Source organism: Capsicum annuum, chromosome 12 (assembly GCF_002878395.1).
Source record: "Capsicum annuum cultivar UCD-10X-F1 chromosome 12, UCD10Xv1.1, whole genome shotgun sequence".
Lineage (NCBI taxonomy): Eukaryota > Viridiplantae > Streptophyta > Magnoliopsida > Solanales > Solanaceae > Capsicum > Capsicum annuum.
In genome coordinates, this window is record NC_061122.1 from 154,531,520 (window position 1) to 154,548,722 (window position 17,203).

At 36.2% G+C, this 17,203-nt stretch overlaps 1 non-coding gene across 1 annotated transcript; it reads left to right on the plus strand.

Moving 5' to 3' along the window:
• The first annotated feature begins 5,725 nt into the window (after window positions 1-5,725).
• LOC124889910 lies at window positions 5,726-5,835 on the plus strand. The gene has a single exon (XR_007048823.1). It is a non-coding gene; the product is annotated as a small nucleolar RNA R71 (small nucleolar RNA).
• Window positions 5,836-17,203: the final 11,368 nt, after the last annotated feature.

The window sequence follows — 17,203 nt, forward strand, 5'->3', positions numbered from 1 at the left end:
ACCAACCACCACACACCAATTATAAACACTAATAACTCTTACCTCGGGGCATCAATTTCACCCTTTTCTTCTTCAATTTCTTACACTCCTTTTTCAATTGTTTTTTTTTATTAAAGCACTTAGGAGCGTTTTGGATCAAATTATGGTCTATCAAATAAGGGGATTAGATATAACAGCCCAATTTTTCTGAACTGGAACACTACCCGGTGCTCATGACCCCAAAGGACCACAAGTTAACTCATGACTGATATCTGTACCTGTACACTGTATAATATAACATGATAATATAGAAACATGAACTGAAAGGCCATAAGGTTCAATACTGAAAAATCAACTGATAACACAACATCTAAAAATGGTATACCAATACCAAAACAAATCTAAAATAATTACTTGACATGCCGTAGTCTGAAAGCCTCTAAACTATCTGAATAAGAAGTAAATGGGACATGTCCCCAACTAACTCCAATTACTGAAATAATCTAAAAATAGTAATAATAATGTAATTATCATGTCCTATAAGGATAAGGACTCACAGCTGACTCTGACTTCTCAACTAGGATGCTACTGATGCTCTGGAGCTCGTACTTCTAAACCTATGATGTAAGACACCATAGCGTAAATGAGTCAGTACTATGAATGTACTGGTATACAAGTGAGGTAGGCTGAATGCAAATAGTTCATATACATGAACAATACTAACTGGCTAACTAACATGAACGTGAGAATACATGCATGATTACGTAACTGTAACTTAGATCATGATATGACTTAATACTAAGTTCTAACTATAGAGTCTACTAATATTGACATCTAAGTCACTGATGAATGAGAAATTGATATTGTATTAATGAATACTGAGGGACTGATACTATGCTACTGATACATGGATAACTGTGTCTGATAACTCTGATTATGAAGAACTAGTTTGGTTGACTGTATCTGGCACTCCTGAAGTAGAAGAATGATTACATATGTTCTAATAACTGATAACATAAGTGACTGTGTTTGACAGTCCTGAATCGAATCTGATGGAGCTAGCTAAGTTTTGTACTATATCTGAGATCAATCTTATCTAGTGGGGGATCTCTGAGTATACTGATAATAAAGAAGATTTGACTTATTCTGAGAACAGTCCTACCTAGCGAGTGATCTCTGAATCTGATTATACTGCTACTGATTGACCATAGTTGAGATCAGTCCTATCTAGTGGATGATCTCGGAGTCTATTTATAATGATGAGGATTGACTGTATCTGACAGTCTTAAATCTATAGAACTGGGCTGAATTGACTATATCTGACAGTCTTGATTCTGTAACTGAAACTGTGGGATGTATTCATCTAACCGACATGCCCCATGCTAATCTAACTGGGGTCTAACTTGTAACCCCAGCTAAAAGAGTATCAATATCGTGCCACTGGTAAAGACAACTACTATCGAGTTAGTCTTAATCTAGCGGGTGACCCCTGGCATTAGTCCTATATATTTACATTTAATGGGTGATCCCTGAGTATGTCAGTTCTATCTAACGCGTGACATCTCAAACCTATGCTGGCTACGTGGTTCTAGAACTTAGGGATTGCTTCTAGGGATCTTAGTCCTATCTAGCAGGTGAGTCTCCATCCTTAGGATCACTCGGTGCTGAATCCTACTCCTATCTAAAAGACATTGAACTGATTAATTGAGCAAAACTGATTAACTAAACTGAACTCATTAGTTGAACTGAACTGATTAGATGAGCTAAACTGATACTAGTGGTATTGTTTAGTGGAGCTAAACTGAATTTACTGAGTTTTGTTGACTGACGGAATGTACTGAGTTCTGAGCATCGACTGAGAATACTGAAGTTATTGAGATTGACTGGGAAAACTGAGGTTACTGAGATTACTGAGTACTGAGGTCACTGAGATTACTAACCTACTGAGATTACTGAGATTTCTGAGATTTCCTGAGTCTCATGACTGACTGAGATCTATAGATCATAGCTTGACTGGGGAGATCATGAAAACGTGACATGGCTCTAGGCACACAGCTAAATGTTCGAGTACAAGTACCCCCAGGACTCGATGAGAAGAAACTGACATAGCATGGCCTACTTAAACACATGACCAACAGCACAATTCATAATTTATATATTGAAGCACTTCACCAAACATGTGATTTGCATAGCCTTGTACATACATGGGGATTTTACGATATCATGCTAGCTGGGAAATGTTCCTTTATCTAGGCATTTAATCATACACATGGTAGACATAGAATGTGTAAATAACATTATACAACAATCAAACATCATGATTCATCTCTAATTTCATCGTCCAAGGGTTTTAATCCTACGTTTACATGAGTCTACATCATTACTAATCGATTACATATGCAATTTATCACCAAAAATGGATTAGAATAGAACTAGTCATTATCAACATGAACAAGAGCAATACAATCATGAAATTCAAAAAGAAAATCCATAACTTGAATTTAGAAAAGAGATTCTTGGACTTCATGGACAAAAGGAGTCCATGAATGAATACTACGCATACCTTAGCTTATGATTCTATGAAGATTGATAGAGAGGTTCTTGAAATTTGATGGTGAATTCCCTTGGAATTATACCTTCTATGAAAACCCTAGGGCTTGTCCTTGAGAGTTTTTGAGAGTAATTGAGTATAAGCTGCTAAATTATGGCTAAATCTCGTGTTATAAGGCTTATATAGGGTGGGAAATTGACCCTTTTAACCCTAAGACACGTCTTTAATTTCTGAGAAAATTTTCCAATTTTCATCCTTGGCGCGACGCGTCGCTATTGCGCCAAGTCACTGGAAAGTGACAAATGGGAAATTGCATAGTGGCGCGATGTGGAGCTATCGCGTTGCCACCTTGTCTATGACCTGGAAGTTTGGCGCGATGCACCACTATCGTGGAGCAACACTGGAAATTGACAATTTCCATTTGAGCTATCTCCGCGATGCACTGAAGGCTCAGGTGATACACTATCTCACTAAAAAGGCTCTAACTCTTTGCCCGGGTATTGGATTTGGGTGAATTTGGTATCGATGGAAAGCTTATTGAATTTCCCACATGAAAAAAAGTGAAAATATTGAAAATACCACATCTACAAAAGTGTATTAATATTTCAAATAAATCTTCTAACTTTTTTGATAAAAATTTTCAAGCCAGGAAAAGTACAGGGTATTACATTAGACTACATATGAAACTACAAAAGAAAAGGCTAAGGCTCAGTAGGGGTTAACTAGGATAATGAAAAATGGGTAGGACAAATGGAAGGTATAAAACAAGGCTATTAAAGAAATGCCTTTATCATCTCCTAAACCCACATTCTTTATTCGCTTCACACATAAACCGAGAAAGTTCTAGACATCACATACAACAAGGAATATATAAAAAACTCACATCACACATGGCAAATGATCTACTCAATAGGATATTCATAGACTCCCAACCAAATAATAACATGAATTCAAAATCAAGCCAATAAGTTCAAGAGTCATAAAATGAGCCTAAGAGTTTCAAAATAACAATTCACTCAATTAACATACTTTTATACACAAACCACTTGCATCATGTAATAAAAAATAGCACCAACAAGAATATCTCACACAATTTTTTTTAAACTGAGCCAAAATTTAGAAATTTTTTCACCCCACACTTAAAAATCTACTTTGTTCCTAAAGTGAATTTTAAAGGTAAGAGATAAAAATACTCCCTGTGGCCTCTAGTCCTAGCTAGTTGCATCTTTTTTGCATAAAGGAGATCCATGGGATTCCACACTCAATTTTTCCCATGCTCCTTAGCTTAGGTTTATGGTACTCAGACTTTCTATTATCCCGTGACTCAACCAAAAACAAAAACTACGAGAAATAAAAACTAAAAAACTAAAAAGAAAACATACCTAATTACCTTGGGTTACTCCCAAACAATGCCTGATTTAGTGTCGTGGCATGACCTAGCTCAACTAAACCATATTCCTTCATCTTTTTCCTCACACTTGGAGGCCATATTCTTATCCTTTTCACCCCTTTTGGGTGTGAATTCTCAAGAGCAACATATTTCTCAACTTTAATCTTTTCAGGCTCATCAAATTCCATCATGTCAGAGGTATTTTATGGAATAGACACCCCATACTTGTCCCCTTCAATAACATTAATCATACATAAATCTTTAACTTGGGATGTAATTATGGGTGCTTTGTATACATCAAACACCACATTTTCATCCTCTACCCTCATTTTGACTGTTCCTTCTCTAACATCAATTAACGCTCCTCCGGTTACTAAAAATGAATGCCTCAAGATAATTGGTACCTATTTATCTATCTCAAAATCAACAACAATAAAGTTAGCAGGTATAATGAATTTACCAACCTTTATAAGGACATCCTTAATTATTCTATTCGGATGTATGAATGACCCATCTGCCAGCTGCAACACCATAGTGGTCGGTCTTGGCTCTCCCAAGCCCAATGTTTTAAATAGTGATAGGGGTATCAATTTTATACTCGCCCCTAAGTCACTCAGTGCATGGACCTCTTTACTTCCAAATTAGATTGGGATAGCAAACTTCCCCTGATCTCTCAATTTCTTGGTGATTTTCTGAGTCATCATAGCACTACACTCTTCAGTGAGTGTTATGGATCCCACATCCTGCAATTTTAACTTTTTATCTACCACATCCCTCAAGTACTTTGCATACTTGGTCATACTCTGCAAAATATCTAACAAAGGTAAGTTAATCTGAACCTATCTGAATGTATCAAAGAAATTAAATAGTGCATCCTCCTTCGCTTTAATTTGCCTCCGAGGGAAAGGTAATGGCAGTGTCTTCTTCACTTTTGATTCAGCAACTTCTTATTTCAAGTACTCAGAATTTCTTGAATTATCAACTTTTTTGGAAACCTTTTGGGTCACCACCTCAGCTTCTACCTTCTTTGTTGCCTTTGGAGGTTTTCTATGAAGCTCTTTACCACTTCTTAAGGTGATTTCCATAACCTGCTTTGGATTTACTGTATCTGCTAGCAACCCATATTGTAGTCTTATATTTAGTGCCTATGATAATTGGCCCACTTGCAACTCTAAAATTTTTGTGGCCGCTTGCTGATTCTATAAATCTGCCTTTTGACTTTTCAGATCTACAAATACTTGTGGTTGACCATCTAAGAGTTGTTTCATTATCTTTTCCATATTGATCATTGGATGATTTGATTGATCTTTTAGTTGTGGGACATTCCATGAATAATTTGGTGGCTGAGTTTGACATTTCATGTTGTAGGGATTACCATAAATTGGCCTTTGAGCATTACCTACATACATCACAGATTCTGTATTGAAGCACACATGGCCATTGAATAACCACTATTTTTGTATACCTCAAACCAACCTAAAAATTATTGGACACTATTGACTAAGGATACAGGTTGTGTTGCTCCTAACTTTATGCTGCTGAATGATGTGTTGATCAAATTCTTTAGTGCAGAAACCTATGCAAATAAGGTTGTGAATTGGTCCACCTCTAATACACCCGTATTTCTTTTTGTGGAAATTCTCAAATCTAAATGCCAATACAGATTTCCTTATGCTATGCGGTTCAACAATGTGCACAACACATCATAAGTCAATTCCAGCACTTGACCACCTGCGGCTGAATCTAACAAAATCTTCGTATTCTGATTAAGAGCTTCTACAAAAGAGTGAGCAAGTATCTCATTCAAGTCTTGATAAGGTGGTCAATCCCGAAGAAGATCCTTGAAGTGTTCCCAAGCATGATAGAGGTTTTCATCAGGCTTCTGTTTGAAGCTTACTATCTCACTGCGCAGTCTTGCCTGATGGAAAAAATATAATGAGAAACTTTTTGGCTAAGTCATCCTATGATATGATTGAATTCACCAGCTCTGTATTCAACCACCTTTTTGCTGCCCCTAAAAGTGAATGGGGATACAGTGTCAGCCTTACATAATTTAGAGTCATTCCAGTCGGAGTGAATGTATCAGTTAGCTCAATGAAAGTCTGCAAGTGGACTCGTGGATCCTCGTGTGAAAACCCTGCAAACTGTCCACTGCTAATAAGAAGCTGTACCATAATGTGTTTCAACTTGAAATTCCCCTAGCTGCTGGTGTTTGAATTGGGGAAGTCAAGTTCATTGAAAGTGGGACTGCTACTTCCCTAACCTTCCTACCAGCTGCTTGTTGTTCAGCCATAGGAACAATATTCTGTTGGCCTTCTTGTATTTGAGGAAGTCTATGGAGAAGGATTGCTTCTCTCCTACATTAATGGTAAAATTGCTTGGGTATCGGGCTTTGTTCTACCAACTCTCGATCCCTTGCCAGCTTATCAACTTCAAACCTATTTCCTATAAGAACAAAACCAAGACCAAGCGTAGAAACACCAAATAAACCTAAAAGTCAAACTAAAATAAACAATTTCCAAATAACAACTCCTTGAAATGGCACCAAAAACTAATAGTGCCTAAGCACACACGCAAGTGTACCTGGTCTACCAGGTAATATAGTGGCCTTCAAGAAATACGAGTTATCGATGCTATAGAGACTAGATTTAGCAACGATTTGATTTTAGTTCATACTTTTAGATTCATTTGATGCAAGAGTAACCAAATAAAGAGTTTTAAAATTGTAAATGAAAACTAAACAATATGGATAGTAAAGGTCTTGAGACAATCAATAAGAGAAAACCCAGGGTTGAAGCACTCTAAACAATCATATTATGCTTCTGGATTTTATTTGTTATCTTGCTTATCATGTTTGTTAATTCGTAGGGTTAATTGCGCGATTATGCTTTCCCAATCTCTAATCTATTACCTAAGTTGAACCTTACACTTACATCGTTGAGCGGGAATGTAATAATTCACTTTAGTTCTTAACAAATGTCATCCTACATATGAATCAAGTAAGGTATCAAAGTACATCCCTGTCCTAGATACTAATTGAAGTTTCTTATTTTATAAAGAATCAAGAACTATACTCTGCTTATTCCCATGTTCTATCGCCCTATTCCCTATCCCGAGTTTACAAGGTTGACAATGGATGTATTCTAAGGGTCGAGAATCCTTAAAATAGTTAAAAAAAGTATAAGCAAACAACCAATATTGATAAGCAAAACAAACACACTTAATCCATCACAATAATAATTATGTTCTTGACTTCAACATCGAAAAAGGGTGTTCAGCCACACATAGTTAAAATCGTAATCACAAAATAGCAATTAACGATAAAAAATATGAATGAACTAAATAACATAAATAAAAACACAATGAAGAACTTGTAGAAGCCCTTTTCTCTAAAAAAATATGCTAAAATATTTGTAAAAACATGATACAACATGTATTTATAGTATAGGAGCAAGCCCTTTCCGTGTTGGATAGTAAAACCTTTAGTTATTGATCCCGGGACTTAGTGGGGTGCTACCCTAGGTTTATCCCCACTCCAGGAAAGGTTTTGCCTCTAAATCAGCCTAAGCTACTAGAATTTGCTCTCAGAAAATTTTCTAAGGCAAGAGAGCACCGAAATGCACCCGGGTCATAGGGTAAGAGCGATTAGGACTACCACACGCCTATTGGTTACTATTTTAGGCCTATTTTAAATCCAATGATATTTTTTACACATCCATTTTCTACTCCTATAGTTTACACATGCCCAAGACATTCCAGGGGTCCAAAAGTGCATCAAATTGCGTATTGTGCCTTCGTTGAGCCATTCTGAGCCTTTTTGAGTTGTTCCCACTTGATTTGAAGCTTTTATACCCTTTATATATCATATAAATCCATTAACTAAGAATCCTATATCATTAATCACAACAATTTAAAGATCAAAAAAACCCAACATCCAACACGATGAACTAGAAATACTAGCTAAGCATAGGCTAGTTTCACTTTGATCTTTAACTAATTGTTTTGACCCTTGGCTTGATCTAATTGACCCTTGATCATTAAAAACAAGTTTTTTCACATATAATTATACATAAAAACATTTGGAACAATTTAAAAATAATAGAATCTACCAGAATCAACTAGACAAGCACCTAGCTCTAGCTAGTAACAATAGTTTTTCGGGTTGAACTCTAAATGAATATTTTAAGTACAAACTTGTTTGAAACTCACTTTAAGCATCATAAACACATTCTTTAAAACTTCTACGAACATTTATCTCATTGTCAACCCATATATCACATGAGTCATCCTCAAACCAAGGCTAAAAAGGCTATAATAGCGACCTTAGAATGCATAAAAATTTTTTTGAGTCCTCATCCATCGAGGGAATATTATCTATTATGTAGTTACTTCAGTATTTTATTTTTTTAGTCAGTCGGAGTTAGTTGGGGTCTTATTCTGTCAACTCTCAGTCAGTTAGAGGCGTTCATACAATCAGACAGTCAGTTTTAACTATCTCGTCAGTCGCTACAGATAGATAATTTGGTTTCTAATATTTTATCAAATTAATCAGATTTAGGATTTAATCATACTTTCAGTATTCAAATTCTTATGGACTTATCATTTTATCTTCTGTACGTGTTCACTATTATTATTATTTTACTCAGTGCTCATAGTAGGTACTAACTCATGGGTTAACTTGTGGTCACTTGTGATCATGAGCACCATTGTCGTGACTAGGGGTAGCTTCAGGTCGTAAAAAAGCTTGGTAGCAGAGCCTAAGGTTTTAAAGTATCCTAGGGATTCTGAAAGATGCATTGAGTAGAGTCTTATGCATGGGTGTGATGTGCGCCACACTTATAGATAAGAAGATATGAAATATTTTAGGAAAGTTTCCCTTCTTTTAGTGTTCATGTCGTGTCAAAGGGTGTGAGATCTATTTAAAATCTCTTTATAATTCATTCTTCATTCCATTTACAGAGAATGCCTCCTAGAAGAAACAATAAAAGACCAAATAGGGATCATCCCATGCCACGACATATTCAGGAAGACTCCCTGAAAGAGCAAGTTTCTCACACTAAATTTAGGGCTGCTTTTACGATGCTGGCCTATTTAGTAGCTACTCAAAACAACGAAAAGGATTTTTCCCTTGCTATTACAGTGGAAAATATAGCTATAGTTATGAGTCAGGAATTCATTCAGATAAATCCCCTTTTGTTTATGGGATCCAAATCAGAGAAGGATTCACAGAAGTTTCTGGATATGGTAAAGATAGTGATTGATATCACAGGCATCACTTCGAGTTAGAGTGCAGAGTTGTCTACATATCTGTTGTAGGATGTAGCTCACATGTGGTATAAGAAGTGGAAGAAGGATCGAAGTGTGAAGACAAGGCCTGTTAAGTAGGAGGAATTCACCATAACTTTCTTAGACAGTGTTTTCTCATTAGAGTTGGGGGAAGCTAAGGTGTATGAGTTCATTAACTTGAAATAAGGTAGAATGAGTTGAAGGAGTACTCGCTTAAGTTCACTTAGTTAGCGAGGTATGCTCCTACTGTGGTGGTAGACAATAGGTTTAGAATGAGTAAGTTTGTATCTGGTGTAGCTGATAGTATGGTCAAGGATTGTAGGACCTCCATGTTGATTAAAGATATGGACTTATCTAATCATGTGGTTCACGCTCAACAGATTAAGAAGGAGAAGGAAAAGAAGAAAGTAAAATAGAGAATAAAAAGGCTAGAACAGGTAGTTTCAACTTATCTCAACCAAGGTCATAAAATGGTAACCGTTCTTAATTTTTCCAAAAGTTTTCAGCACCAGCTCCATCTTCAGCTAGTATGCTAGTGCCTAAGTTCAGGCATGACAGTCGTGATAGAGCACTAGGCTCTAAGTCCCAGGGTACTATGTACAGTGTTCATACAAATCCGCTCTGAGGAAAGTATGGTAGGAATCATCAGGGTGTGTGTAGAGCTGATAATGATGTGTGTTTTAGATATGGTAAGCCAGGCCACAAGGTTAGGGATTTCCCACAAACTGGGCAGCAGGGTCAGTCTGATCGTCCTTCAGCTCCAGCCAGTCACCTAACTTAGCAGGGCACCACTTCCAGTGCCACTAGTGGGAAGCACTAAAATTGGTTATATGCCCTTCATACTTGATAGGATCAGGAGAGTTCTCCTAATGTAGTTATGGGTATGTTACAACTTTTCTATCTTCATGTTTAAGTTTTATTAGACTGTAGAGCTTAACTTTCTTTTATGATTCCTTATATAACCGTTAATTTTCATGTCAGTCCTAAAATACTGGTAGAGCCTTTTTTAGTGTCTAGCCTAGAGGGTAAATCCATTATATCCAAATGGGTATACAGAAATTTACAGTATCTTAGAAAGTCACCTTAGTTGATCTTGTGAAGCTAGAGATGATTAATTTTGATGTCATTCTCAACATGGATTAGATTCAATCATGCTATGCCTCATTTGATTGTAGAAATAGAGTCGTTCAGTTTTAATTTCCTAATGAACTAGTCATTGATTGGAGGAAGAGTACCTCAGTTTTTAAGGGTCAGACTGTTTCATATCTTAAAGAAAGAAAGATGATATCTAAAGGGCGTGTTTTCCATTTTGTTCGAGTCAAAGATTCTAGTTTTGAGGCTTCGAGTCTCAATTCAATTTTAGTAGTGTGGGAATTTCTAGATGTATTCCCTAAAGGTCTTTCCAGAGTTCGTCACAAAAAGGAAATTGACTTCAAAATAGATCTCCTTCTAGATACCTAACTTATATCTATTCCACCCTATAGAATGGCTCTAGTGTAGTAAAAAAGTTGAAAGAATAGTTAAAAGATGTGTTAGATAAGGGTTTTATCAGTCCCAGTATTTCTCTGTGGGGCTCTCTCATCTTGTTCGTGCGTAAGAAAAAGGGTTCTCTCAGAATGTGCATCGACTACCGTCAGTTGAACAAAGTCACAATCAAGAATAAGTATCCACTTTCAAGAATTGATGACCTGTTCAACCAACTTCATGATGCTAGTTATTACTCTAAGATAGACCTTAGATCCGGCCATCATCAACTTAGATTCAGAAAATGTGACATTCTAAAGACAACTTTCAGAACTTGGTATGGTCACTTCAAATTCCTCGTTATGTCTTTTGGACTAATAAATGCTCCTAAAGCTTTCATGTACTTGATGAACAGGGTGGGTGTTCAAATAGTACTTGGATATGTTCGTCATAGTCTTTATTGATGATATCCATGTTTATTCTCGTAGTGATAATGATCATGCAAATCATCAAAGGGTTGTGTTGCAGACCCTTAGAGATCATGATTTGTTTGCTAAGTTCAGTAAGTGTGAGTTTTGGATAAGATCAGTAGCTTTTCTTTTCCATACAGTTTATAGTGATGGCATATGAGTTGACCCTTAAAAGACCAATGCAGTGAGAAACTATCCTAAACCTATCTCTCCATCAGATATCAGGAGTTTTTTGGGTTTTTGGGCTACTACAAATGGTTTATTGAAGGGTTCTCATCTATTTCATCCCCTTTGTCTCGATTGACTCAGAAGACAATCAAATTTTAGTGGTCAAATTCTTATGAGAAGACTTTTTAAGAGTTGAAGACTTGACTCACTTCTGCTCCAGTCTTGACTTTTCCAGATAATTCAGATGGGTTTGTATTTTATTGTGATGCTTCTAGAATTGGCAGAGGTTGTGTTTTGATGCAAATAGGCAAGGTCATAGCCTATGCCTCTAAACAACTTAAACCTCATGAAAAGAATTATCCTACCTATGATCTTGAGTTAGAAGTTGTTGTTTTTGCCTTTAAAATTTGGAGCCATTATCTTTATGAATTTCATATTGATGTGTTCATTAATCATAAGAGTATACAGTATGTGTTCACGCAGAAAAACTTGAACCTTCATTAGAGTAGGTGCCTGAAATTATTAAAGGATTATGATATGAGTGTGTTGTATCATCCGAGTAAGGCCAATGTAGTGGAAGATGCCCTTAGTAGGTTGTCTATGGGTAGTTCTTCCCATGTAGAGGATGATAAAAAGAAGCTAATTTAGGAGGTTCATCAGCTTGCTAGATTAGGTGTTTGGTTAGTTGATTTTTGCCGAAGGTAGTATATGGGTTAAGGATGGTTTTGTAACACACCGCATTTTGGGTTAGAATAAAAACTGTCATTTATATGTGTAGATGATCCAAAAGCCATAAATCCTATGCAAATCTGGCATGTTAATCAGTTTTTTAGTGTGGGAATCTATTTGAGCATGAATTGAGATCATAGAGGCCCCAAAAATCAAGGACGAGTTGAAAGCTTTCCTATCGTTCTAGTTTGAGTGAGTGTCGAAACTTAGGTCAACTTCAATTGACCATAACTCTTTGATATAACGAATTAGAGGTCCTACTATATATCAAATGAAAGCTCTTAGAATTATCTTTCCAACGATACTAATTTTGCCAAACTGATACCCGAGCAAAACGTTTTGCCATTTCTGTGACTAGGGAAAATGTGGTATTTTTCACCCCCTATTCAACCATAACACGGGATTAAATCTCCCAAACACCAAAATAATATTATTTTCTCTCAAAATCACTAAGAACACTCCTTAGGGTTTCAACCCAAAAATCAACATATCTTAAGATTTAACCTTAGATTTTCCTTAACTCTTCAAGAATTTGAATCCCCATTATGAGGTCTATAAGAAGCACCCATCAATCGTACGTATAGCATCCCTAACGCGAGAGTTCATTCCAAAGCTTCTAATTTAAGGTACGTGGGGTTTATCCTAAAACTACATGGGCTTGTTGAAAATACTCAATCATGATTTAAAAATCATCAAGCATGAATTTGTTAAAGAGGTTTTGAAATTCATGATTTTATTATGCTTTATTCATGTTTAATGATATTGTTGTTTTGGCCTTTAGGCCTTATCCCCTTAAATTGAATTACACATATAAGTATATGTATGAAACTTGAAATTGAAAATTTATTTGAGAGCACAAATAATGAAAATCTCTCTCTTGTGATAACCTTATGTTTATAATCTTATGGCAATTGATTGAAATGCATGATTTATGACTTGAAAATAGTTTACTCAAATACCATAGTATTTTGAGCATAATTTAGAGATTTAAGAGAGGGAGTTTCTTGATGTAAACATATTTGTTAAAAGAGAAAGATTTGCGTGAAATTAAGAGTTTTGACATGGCCAGCTTGCATCATTAAAAGTTTGACAAAGAGAGTTGTATATATATGTTTACATGAGTTTTAAAGAAAGAGTTCTTTGAAATGATTTATTGAATGGTAGTCCCAAATGTTACATTTTTAAAGAAGAGATTATTATATGCTAATAATGGCTTAGAGATGTGACTTGCAAGTCAATGGTATGACGATACCATATGTATGTATGCCATAACAAAGTATGTTTTTAGAGAATGCTTGTTTTAAAGAGTTAAAATTGGGCTTAAATAAGGTTATGTGGTTACCCAAAGAAGGCTTGAGTTCAAGTAACTCTTAGCCTAAAATCGTGAGTTGTCGATCTGGGTATATTTTTTTTATGCTGGCGACGACCGTGTGGCATAGTAGAGTCAGAGACCCCAACCCTTACGGCACACTTGGCTTGGGGGTTTTCCTACTGAGTCAATGGAGGATTCCATATAGCCCATGGAATTTTAGAGTTGTAGCGTATACCACCTAACGCAGAAGTAAAACAAAGAGTGTCACAAAGTTCAGATGATTTTCAGAGTCTTTCAAAAATGTCCATGTGATTTCTTACTATATGATATGCTTATGAACTGTTTTATATTGCTTTCATATATGTTGAATATAAATTATTATTTTGGATTTGCTTTGCGTATAAGTATTTTTGTATTGACCCCTCTACCTCCTAGGGTCTAAAGCTCAGTTCAGAGGTTCTGTTAAACTGTAGAGTTTTTAGAAAATAATGAAGTATGCAGTTGGTGACCCTTGTTTGTTCCAAAAGTCCTATGTCTTTCAGATTATGTTATTTATTTTGGTTTAGGTCCACTGGGGGCCTTGTCCCAGTTTTAGACAGTTGTTGTTTTCAGATGAGGTAGAGATTTTATGGACTGAATCAGATGTGGTCTAGATATTGTTGGATCTCTTTCCTTATTGTTAAATTAAAATCAGAGTATGACCATGTTTTTGGAATGATTTATAATTCCGTATCTTCTTTTATTGTATGAATATTGTGCATGATTACCAGATGTTGAAGGGTGTTTGGGCCTTCATAGTTTGGGATGCTCATTATGGGTAGGGCCTTATTTTGGGTCGTGACAGGTTTAGAATCTTCATTAGTTTTTGAAGTAAAAGAAAAAAAAGATAGAGATCCTAATTTGGTTAAGTTGAAGAAGGCAGTTAGAGATAAGAAGGTAGAAGTTTTCTCCCAAGGGGGAGATGGTGTGCTTTATTGTCAAGGTAGATTATGTGTTCCGTATGTTGATGGTTTGAGACAATGAATACTTGCAGAAGCGCATGGTGCCCGATATTCTATTCCTCTGCCAGTAAGATATACCGTGATTTATGGGAAATCTATTGATGGAGTGGTATGAAGAAAGACATTGCAAACTTTGTGGCTAAGTGTTCGAACTTTCAGTAGGTTAAGTTCGAGTACCAGAGGCCCAGTGGTATGACTTAGGAGTTTATCATCCCCACTTGGAAATGTGAAGTGGTGAACATAGATTTCGTGATAGGGTTGCCTTGTATACATCATTAGCATGATTCGATATGGGTCATTGTTGATAGAATGGCCAAATCATCTCATTTCTTGCTAGTTCATACTTCGTACTCAGCTGAGGATTATGCCAAACTTAATCTTAGGAAGATGGTTAAGTTGCATTAGTTTCCATTGTCTATCATTTCAGATAGAGGTACTAGTTCACCTATCACTTTTGGAAGGATTTTTAGAAGGGTCTCGGTACCCAAGTTTATCTCAGTACAACTTTTAACCCTCAGACAGATGGTCAGGAAGAAAAGACCATTCAGAATTTAGAGGACATGTTGAGAGCTTGTGCTATTGATTTTAAAGGTAGTTGGGATGACCACTTACCTTTGATTGAGTTTGCCTATACCAATAGTTACCACTCTAGTATTCAAATGGCTCCGTTTGAGGCTTTTTATGAAAGAAGATATAGATCTCCTATTGGCTGGTTTGAGGTAGGTGAAGCTGCTTTGATAGGGTCAGATCCAGTGTTTGAGGCAATGGAGAAAGTTTAGTTGATATAGGATAGGCTGATGATTGACCAAAGCCATCTTATATAGATGTGAGGAGAAAGGATCTTGAGTTTGAGGTTGGTGATTTGGTCTATTTAAAATTTCTCCTATGAAGGGGGTAAAGATATTTGGAAAAAAAGGGAAACTCAGTCCCCATTATATCGGCCTATATAGAATTTTAAACAGTTTTGGGAAGGTAGCTTACAAGCTAGAATTGCTTGCATATTTGGCATCAGTACTTCCTGTATTTTATGTTTCCTTGTTAAAGAAATGTATTGGTGATTCAGCTGTAGTAGTTTCTTTAAAAGATATGGATTTGAAGGATACCCTTTCTTATAGAAAAGTCTTAGTTGAGATCCTTGATCGTCAGATTCGTAGGACAAGGAATAGAAAAGTTCTCTTGCTTAAAGTTCTTTGGTGGAATCAGTCTATTAAGAGAGCCACTTGGGAAGCAGAAATAGATATGTGAATGAAGTACCCTCATCTTTTCTCTGCAAACTCAGATTCAGCTTAAGGTAATGATTTCCTCAGATTAACTCTCTTTTGTTCTCAGTTTCAGTTATGTAATCAATCTTATGTCATTGCATGCATTCACAAAATCAGTTTTGTTCATGTATTATGTTTCATATTCAGTTATGTAATCATGTTTTCAATCATGCATGTTCAGTATGTAATCTTAGTTGCCTTAGTGTTTCCAGTCTAACTAGTCTTATTCAAGGACAAATGTTCCTAAGGGCAAGATAATGTAATACCCAGTAAGATCCCAAGCCTAATTCAGCTCATAGTTGCATGTTTAAGGGGTCCAAGACTTGGAATTTCCACTAAAGTTTTAAGGACTTAGCCTTTTTCAAGACCCATAAACTTTGATGGTTTTATTTTAAGCTCCCCAACCTCGGGACATTAATTTTTTGGGTTGATTCATAATCTGGGATGTTCAAAGTATGTCCCGGGTCATTTTGGATTTTTTGGATGAGCATAGGGGCGTGTTTGGAAACCAAAAAAGTTGCAGCAATGAGATAAGCGGGCGCTTCCCCCTTTAGTCCACTAGGGTAATATGGGCACCACCTGGTCCAGTCCACCGCTCTAAGGTGGGCGCCGCCTAGCCTAGTCCACCACTCCAAAGCCCGCACCGCCCCTTCCTTGTTTCATTCAGCTTTTGTTTATGGCATTTTAAAGGTATTTGGGTTATTTCCTTTCACCTAATTCATCCATATCATGAATTTGGGGCTTCCAAATAGCATTATTTGCCCTTTTATTCACAAATTACCCTCAAGAAACCCTCCCTTTCCCCAAGAACAAATCCAAACTCTTTTGCAAGAAATCAAGAAATTCAAGCTTCAAGTTTAAGAAATTCTCAAGGAATCTATAAGATTTCATGTAGTGAGGTATGTGGGATGTTCATCCATGGGTCCCTATCACCCATGGAGTTCAAAAATCCTCTTTTGTTTAAATGAAGTGTTTTTACATATTCAAGATGAACTAGCTCCATAAATCTCTTGTTTATTTAAGTACAAGATATGTTAACAAGTATTTTAAAGTGGAGTAAGCCATTTCAAATGTTGAGTGTTGATATTTCTAAGTTAAATCCCAGTTTAAGAAATTGTCCATGTCGCCATGTTGTTTCCCATATTTAGAGCATTCCCATGTTCAGTGTTCATGTTTCTCTCATAATTGTGAAAGTGCCCATGCCTTGAGTTTTGAAATATGATTTCCGTATTACAATTGCAAGCTTTGATATCGTATTATTAATGTTTCATTTAGTACTGGTAGGTTATGAACATCATATCTAAATATTGTACATGATTTAATCTTTCCAAATACTCAAAAAGTTAAGTCATGAATTTTATTAGTATACTTACAGATTTATGATCATTATGAGCACCATTTAAACTCAGATAAGTATAGTATCAATGTCAGTTCAGTTACGAGTAGGATTTAGCACTGAGCGAATGCTAGGATGAGGGCTCACCTGCCAGTAGAGGGTGTAACCTTTAGTTGTAGTCCATGCATTTTAGAACTATGTACCCAACATTGGTTTGAGATATTTACCTGCCAATTGAGGGATGACACATATCTC